This window comes from Delphinapterus leucas, chromosome 13, assembly GCF_059928025.1.
Source record: "Delphinapterus leucas isolate spDelLeu-1000000601 "Yukka" chromosome 13, BTC_Dleu_Yukka2, whole genome shotgun sequence".
Lineage (NCBI taxonomy): Eukaryota > Metazoa > Chordata > Mammalia > Artiodactyla > Monodontidae > Delphinapterus > Delphinapterus leucas.
The window spans coordinates 47,882,568-47,891,301 of NC_143141.1; the positions used below are offsets into that span (position 1 = coordinate 47,882,568).

The 8,734-nt window shown below is 44.8% G+C and overlaps 1 protein-coding gene across 9 annotated transcripts in view; it reads left to right on the forward strand.

Annotated features, from left to right (window-relative positions):
• The first annotated feature begins 7,748 nt into the window (after nucleotides 1–7,748).
• The window catches only part of EFEMP1 (EGF-like fibulin extracellular matrix protein 1), a 71,127-nt gene continuing 70,141 nt past the window's right edge, over nucleotides 7,749–8,734 (forward strand). For 2 of the 9 annotated variants that reach the window (XM_089923168.1, XM_089923171.1), the window contains exon 1: nucleotides 8,114–8,521. The gene's annotated coding sequence lies outside the window, so the exon portion shown is untranslated. Of the gene's footprint in view, nucleotides 8,029–8,113; nucleotides 8,522–8,544; nucleotides 8,691–8,734 lie in introns of those variants that run through there. The other 7 variants (XM_089923169.1, XM_089923167.1, XR_016395436.1 and 4 more) reach the window with 6 other exon arrangements.

Consider the following 8,734-nt stretch of genomic DNA (forward strand, 5'->3'; position numbering starts at 1 on the left):
ATATACTTTCACAAACCAACTGGACCCAAATATAGCCTTATTTGGCTACATGGCCAAAAACTGTAGGCTATGTCTGCTATTCATGCCTTGGTCTCTAGGACACCAGGATTACCCAAGGTTGGGCATAGTTAGCCAACACCTTAATCAGCTGCCCTTAGAACTGAGCCACACTGATAGGACATCTTTGATTTGGATGTACAGTTGAAAGCAGACAGAGACTTAAAGCACGCGCAGGCACTTCCCTGGTGGCGCAGAGGTTAAGAATCACCTACCAATGTAGGGGACATGGGTTTGAACCCTGGTCCGGGAAGATCCCACGTGCCACGGAGCAAATAAGTCCATGCACCACAACTACTGAGCCTGCACTCTAGAGCCTGCGAGCCACAACTACTGAGCCCACATGCCACAACTACTGAAGCCCGCACACCTAGAGCCCGTGCTCCGCAACAAGAGAAGCCACCGCAACGAGAAGCCCATGCACCACAATGAAGAGTCGCCCCTGCTCGCTGCAACTAGAGAAAGCCCGCGCACAGCAACAAAAACCAAACACAGCCAAAAATAAATAAATAAAAGGAATTAAAAAAAAAATAAATCACGATGCGTAGTCATCGACATCTGTGAATCTCTTCTGAAATTGTCATTTCCCCCCCCACCAAACAGATCTTTAAAATCTCAGATTCCCGTAGGTTCATAGCAATTTAGCAAGGTGAATTTATTGCAATCTCCAGTTGCAGTCCACTCAATCTACACGTCCAGTTTGAATCTGTGTAGTTGTACCACATTGAAGAATCATCCATGTTTCTGTTCTATCCCTGCAATCCTAGATATTCAGCTGGTGGTAGGGAGGGAGTAACATAGAGGAAACTTTACAGCAGGGGTTCTTGCTACCAGACAGCTTGCTTTAGAACCCCTACTTTGCTGCTCACTACCTATATGACCAGGGCAAGGTACTAAACTGTTCTGTCTCAATTTCCTTTTTAGTAAAATAGGCATAATAATAGTGCTGTTGAATTAACACATGTAGCACTTGCTTCAGTTCCTGACATAGTGTAAGTACTACATACATGTTAACTATTACTATTTATTACCAGTAAGGAAGTATAATTTTATAAGCCACTTGAAATTCAAAAAATTAGGTATCTCAGAGCCATTTATTCGAAAAATACCATTGGTTTAGGACGCTGCTCAGGGTGGGGTCACAGATTTCCATGACCCAGTCATCAAACTGCAGTAAACTATGTGTCCAGACCCTGATTCCTCTAAATAGCCCATAAACTAGACAGAGTTACACACAAAAATATGAAGCAATTTTTAGCCTTAATAACCTCTTTTATTCTATCATGCAATTAACCCGACTACGTGATTTAAGATTAGTCACTGTGATCAATAATAACAACAGCAGCAACAGCTATGTGCAAAGAACTGTACTAAGGGTTTTATGTGCATTTTCTTATTTAATACTCATAAAAATTCTATGAGATAGGAATTATCATTAACCCCATTTCACATGTGAGGAAACTGAGGCCCAAAAAGGGTTAAGTAACTTTCCCAAGTTCACACAGTCAGCGAGTGGCACAGCAGGACTTGAACCCAGGCTCTCTGGATCCAAGCCCTACACTACACTAACTCCTCATTGGGGGTTATCTTAGGGTGTGTCCATCATTCCTGAACCAATCACTGTGTCTATAGATTTGATGTTGATTGGCAGAGACTGAGCCACATGCTCACCAAAAAGTCACAGGAAAAATAAGCTCCATACAAACTGTATGAAGTGGCAGTACTCAAGGCCAAACTGTGGTGTCTAGATTCAAAGATAGCAAGAATAAGCAGGCAAAGGATACAGCAGTCCCCAATTACCCATGGTTTTGCTTCCCACAGTTTCAGTCACCCAAGGTCAACCACGGTCTGAACATATATGGAAAATTCCAGAAATAAACAACTCATAAGTGTTAAACTGCTGTACCATTCTGAGTATCATGATAAAATCTTGACTCATCTTGCTCCACCCCACCAGGGGTCCCCAACCATTGACATCATCTGCCTACATCCAATCACAGACATCATCATGGTTCGATGATCCAGGATCACCAGAAGCAGACGATTCTCCTTCTGACTTATTGTCAGAATGTCAATAGTAGCCTAACACTAAGTCACAATGCCTATTGTCATTCACGTCACTCCATCTCGTCATGTGAACATTTTATCACCTTACATTATCACAAGAAGAAGGGTGAATACAGTACAATAAGATATTTTGAGAGAGAGACTACATTCACATAACTTTTATTATAGTATATTGTTATAATTGTTCTATTTTATTATTAGTTATTGTTGTTAATCTCTTACTGTGCCTAATTTATAAATTAAACTTTATCATAGGTATGTATGTATGTATAAGAAAAAACATAGTATATATAGGGTTCAGTACTGTCCATAGTTTCAGCTTCCACTGGGGGCCTTGGAACATACACCCCGTGAATAAGAGGGAACGACTATATAAATGAAATAAAAGCTCAGGGTGGATGCCCCAGCTCCTGGTCTGCCGTGTAGCTCACAGAGACAAACCTAAATCTAGAAATCCTTACAGCCCGTGTAGAATGGGCTGTCTTCCAGTCAGAGAAACCTGGAATCGCAGGCTCAGTGCCCTTCGTATCCTCAGGCTCATCGGCACACAGAAACAACTTAAACCACTACAGAAGACAATAATTCTGCCACATCACCAGACCTAATAGCCAGGTTCTGGACTTTGACATTCTTGTTTTACTGACACTGGGCCATTTCTCCTTATTTTTTGGACTTAGGAGTTTTTCCTTTGTGTACGCTTAGGGGCATTCTATGGGCAAAACTGGTCATGGCCTACAACTATAAGGGAATAGATGATGAACAGGCAAAAGCAATGTGATAAATACAGGAAAGTAGAATGTGATAACAACAGGCAAGTATCAATACAATATAATAACTACAAATAAATGTTGTTACCCAGGTCAATGTGTGTGCAGAACTGACTCAAAGAAGTTGAGCAACTGCCATGGTTCCCCAGCTAGAGCATGGCAAAAGTCCAGGCAAGAACTCCTGAGTCCTATCCTATTTTCTTTCTGCCACACCTTTTCTGTACACTTTTTTTTTTTTTTTTTTTTGTGGTAGGCGGGCCTCTCACTGTTTTGGCCTCTCCCCATTGCTGAGCACAGGCTCCAGACACGCAGGCTCAGCGGCCATGGCTCATGGGCCCAGCTGCTCCACGGCATGTGGGATCTTCCCGGACCGGGGCATGAACCCGTGTCCCCTGCATCGGCAGGCAGACTCTCAACCACTACGCCACCAGGGAAGCCCCTGTACACTTATTTATTTATTTATTTTGGCTGCACCGCACAGCTTTCAGGGATCATAGTTCCCCCACCAGGGATCAAACCTGGGCCCTGGCAATGAAAGCACCAAGTCCTAACCACTGGACCACCAGGGAATTCCCTTCTCTATACCTTTAAGTTTGCCTAGGACTGAGGGCTTTCCCAGGACACACAACTTTCAGTGCAAAAACTGGAAGAGTCCTGGGCAAAGTGGGATGAGTTGATCACCCCACCATTAATCCCTACGTAATTGTTCCATCTTCACTGCTTTCTTACTGAATTCATTTTTTCACAGATTTCACTTTCCAGTTGCCCACACCCAATAAAATATTATTAACCAGGTTTTAACCACAAGACCTGTGGCTCCATGACTCAGTTAATTAAAGACCCTTGTGGATCCTTGAGACTTCTAATTATTTTCAGGGATTTTTTTAAAAAGGGATATAGTAAAGAAAACATAATAATATAAGTTTTTCTTTGTGATACATATAGTATAATAGCTGGCAAACTGGGAAATAGAGGGCTCCTTTATAAAAGTTGATCACTGGTTATTTGACAAATGCTGTGAAGAGAAGCCAGAGTTGCCTTCCTGAGGCAGTGACTATTAAAGGAAGATCTGAGGTCTTAAATCTTTGAAAATCACAAACACACACACAAAGGTAAGGGGATGGAGGGGGACCCAGAAGCTGATCCAAGAAGAAGTGGTTGGAATGTTCAGCTTGCCCCAGGACAGAAAGCCTGGGAATCTCTCCCAACAGCCTCTCCCAAGAATCAGCCAAGGCCTGCCACACTGGGGTGCAGGACACAGGTACAACACATCACAAGAGCCAGAGCCCCCGGAGTAGGAGGCTTCCTCATGCTAGCAGCAAGACATTTTCTGCTCCAAGTAACTGAACACCTGACTCAAACTGGCTTGCGCCATAAGGAAATACATTACACCTCACAAAACTGGGGTGCAGAGGCAGGACAGACTTCGCTTTTGGCTGATTTAGAAGCTCAACAATCAGGGCCACATTATGATTTTCATTGTCCCTGGGCACTTTTGCCTTCACGGGTCCCTTTCTCCATACAAAAATTATATTTTACAAACTGCAATGGTATAAGGACAAATATAATCCAGACTGGATGATATTTATTTTTTCCTTCTGACTTTAAAAATTAAACCTTTGGGGCTTCCCTGGTGGCGCAGTGGTTGAGAGTCCGCCTGCCGATGCAGGGGACACGGGTTCGTGCCCCGGTCCGGGAAGATCCCACATGCTGCGGAGCGGCTGGGCCCGTGAGCCATGGCCGCTGAGCCTGCGCGTCTGGAGCCTGTGCTCCGCAGTGGGAGAGGCCACAACAGTGAGAGGCCCGCGTACTGCAAAAAAAAAAAAAAAAAAAAAAATTAAACCTTTGTGGAGAACCCCTAAAAGTATCATGAGTTCTAGGGTCAGTCGGCCCTCTGAACAATCCCTCAAGATCCAGGTTCTCTCCATGTGATTGGCCATGCGTAGTATGTATCACCCTTATGCTCAGGCTGGCTTCCCTCCAGGATGTAATATGGCTGCCAGTGGCAACTGAGGCAAAGGACTCCACTGTTCTCCTCCACTGTGAGCTCAGAAAGCCTTTTACCTAGGAAAGAAAACCTTTCTTTCAGTTCTGATTGGTCAAAGTGGGACAATGGGCTACCCTGAAACAACAGCCAGAAAATGCCATTGCTGATTTCATTGCCTTAGACTAGTCAGGAGATACCCTATTGTAAGAAATACCTCAATAATCCTGGGTTATGTTACGATGGAGGAACGGTCTACTATAGCCCATCACATTATATATTGTAATACCTAAGAACAATCATTCACATGTATTTGATATTTGATTGATGAGTTTCTTTCTCAATCCCCACAACCTTAAGTAGAGTGTGTTATCCTACCCATTTTACAGAAGCAGAAACTGAGGTTTATAGAGCTTACAAGATTTGCCCAAGGTAAGATTTTGTAAATAGTACATAAAGAGGACAAAACATAAAACAACAACAAAAAAAGTTAGACTTCATCAAAATTTAAAATGTTTGCTCTCAGAAGACAGCATTAAGAAAATGAAGAGGCAAAGCAAAGACTGGGAGAAAATATTCAAAAATATATATCTGACAAAGAACTTGCAGGGAGACTATATTTAAAAAAAAAAAAAAACTCTTACCACTAATAAGACAAAAAACCAAAAATAAAGAAATGGATGAAAGATTTGAATGGGCTCTTCACAAGAGAAGACATAATGATGGATAATAAGCACATAAAAATGTTCAATATCATTAGATATCAGAGAAACGTAAAATAAAACCACAATGAGATGCCACTTACACACCTGCCATAATGGCTAACTTATAAATTACTGACAATATCACATAGAATTTCACATATTGCTGGTAAGAATGTAAAATGGTACAGTCACTTTGGGAAACATTTTGGCACTTTCTTATAAAGTTAAACATACCCATACCATATGATCCAGAGGTCCCACTCCTAAGTATTACCTAAAAGAGAGGAAAACTTCTGTCCACACAAAGATTTCTACATAAACGTCCATGACAGCTTTATTCATAAACAATCCAAATATCCATCAACAGGTGAACAGATAAACAAACCAGGGTATATCCACACAATGGAACACTAGTCATCAATAAAAACGAATGAACATCTGATACACCTAACAACAAGGATGCATCTCAAAAGCATGCTGAGTGAAGGAAGACAGACACAAAAAAGTCCATACTCTAGGATTCCATTTATATGAACTTCTGCTGAGAAATGGCTGCAGGGGACCGAGGGTATAAGCAAGGAGACCAATTAGGAGGCTGTAGTAATTCGCTTGGAAGATGGTGGTGGCTCAAGCCACCATGGTCGTGAACGAAGTAATGAGAAGTGGTTCAGTTCTGGATACAGTTTGAAGATGGAGCCAACAGAGTTTTCTGAAGAATTGAATGCAGGGTGTGTGAGAAAAACAGAAATCAAGGATGACACTGTGATCTTGGATCTGAGCAAATGGAAAGATAAAATTGCTATTCACTGAGATGGTGAAGCAGGTAGGTAGAGCAGGTTGGGAGAGAGGGTGAGGATCAGCACACCCGTTCAGTTTGAAATAACCATTAGGTGTACAGCTGAAGACAGCAAGTCAGTAGTTGGATGTACAGGAAGAGTTCCAGGCTGAGAATAGAAATTTGGGAGTTTTAACTCACTTTTTCTGGGGAAAGGGCTGAAGATAGGTAAAAAGAATTCAAAAAGTAGAAGAAAATGTCTATACAGATCTTTTACTGTACAAAAGCAAAGATTCAACTTTTTAAAGTCTGGAGGTCATTAATGATTGGGAAAACAAACATTTGAATTTTGGTACCAAAATCTTCAGTACTGTTAGCAAAACCCCATGTACTAAAGTAAGGTTCAGGCTCATGAAGCTCCTCTGATCTTGTCCAATATTGCGTGGCTTGCAGCCAAACTGGCAGGGCTGGCGACCCATTGCATACCCCAGAGATATGGAGAGAGGCTTCCACCTGGCAGTCTCTCTCTCTCTTGCCCTCCCTGCCATCTCCCTGCCCCTCCTCTGGCCTGCAGGGAAGGGGAAGGAGCTGCTGAGGTCAGAGTGAGTACCTTCAGCTTGCATATTGTCTCATTTGTCTCGTTCATGAAACCGTATTTGCTTCAGAAGGCATGACTCTTAATTTGTTTGGAGGCAAACTCTTAATCTGACTTTAGAGTTAGAGCTTTCAAAGATAACTGCAATCTGTGTGGTAAGATTTGAAGAAGCCAGAAAAAAATATTTCTTTTTCTCTCCAGATTCCTGAAATTCCACCATTAGTGTGAAAGGTGAGAGTGAAATGCCCAAAGTTGAATGACCAGTACTGGAGACTCCCACAAGGGAACGAGGGGAGAGAAGAAAAGCAGTAGATGAGACAAGGGGCCCATAAAAAACGGAGGTTTGAGAGACCAGAGGACAACCCAAGCTCACGATCTTGTGAGTGTGAGTTCTACCTGGGCCATCCCCAAGCCCTCACACATAGTAAGTCACAGATACTGGTGGAATGAATGAATTCTCTTTTTTCTACCTTTGAGGAAGCAGGCACTTCCCCACCCTTCAAAAAGAAAAAAAAGTATCTTAAAGAAAAGGCGAAAGAACCAGTTCTACGAATGGAGTTAATTTACTCTCCTAGGATTCACCTATTGGGGAAAAATAATAATAATAATAAATTTCTCAGGATGCTCACAACAAGCTCCACTAGGAGAGCCTTTTTCCACTCCGCGGCGCACAAGAAATTGCCTGGGAGGCTGGAGCATCACCAAGGCCGATTCAAATCCCAAACGTCACATGCCAAACGTGCCATCTTCTGCCTGGAGTTCCGGCGCGTCTGGGAACGAAGAGTGAGGGGATGGCAGGGGAGGGCAGGCGGGTGGTGGAGAGCCCCTGTAGAAGGGGGCGCAGACCCAGCTGCGCAGCGCGCACTCCCGCCCGGTTTGCAGCCCTCGGCTCAGCCCTTTTGCGCCTCCCTCAGCTCTCTCCTCCGCCCCCCTTCGCCCTCCCCTTTCCCTCCTTTTCTCCTCCTCCTCCTGCCGCCGCCGCGGCCGCTGCCAGACCTCGCCAGTTCAGACCCACGGGGCTGCCCTCCCCTGCTCTCTCCCCTCGCTGCCCGGGCCCGGAGCGCAGAGCGGCCGCGCAGGTAGGAGCCCCGAAGCGGGGGTCACACCACCTCGCCCAGTGCCCGCGGGGCCGCGCGCCGAGGAATAAGTGGGGTGACCTGAGGGGTGCAGTGGACCTGAGAACTGCCGCACACTGTGCAGGATCTCTCAGGCAGAGAGGGAGTTGGAGGTGTGTGGTCTAGGAATGCGATCTGTCAGCATGTGCGAGTACGGGGTGACATCTGTTTGGATGGGCATGTGTGTGCGTGCCGACAATCAGCCGACAGGGCTTTGCCCATAAACAAGGTTTTGAAAGTTTCAGGGTGCCAGAGATTTAAGCCGCACCTGGATTCCACAGGAGCTGGTTAGAAACTGGAGCGCTGAGCAGCTCCCCGGGGACGGCTGCCTGATAACGTACAGTTGAGAAAAGGGACCTCGCCTCCCTGGGGGTGCCTGGCCGGCTGCCCTGAAATTGGTACTTCGGGCCGCTGTGTGGTTGCCCAGTTCCGGCCCTAGGCAGCCCCAATCCTGAAGGTAGCATTTCGGGGACCGAGGGACTGATAAGGCACGAGGGCATGAGACGCTTTGGGCTGCTCCTCTACACAACCTGGGGGTTTTAAACAAAGCTGCGCAAAGAGAACGCCTGGAAATGCCACTTTGAGAGTTTGCGCTGGGGAATGTAAGAAGGAGCTCTGAAGGGCAGGTATTCTATCCTAGGGGAGGAGATTGCTCCCGAGTTTTGTTCTG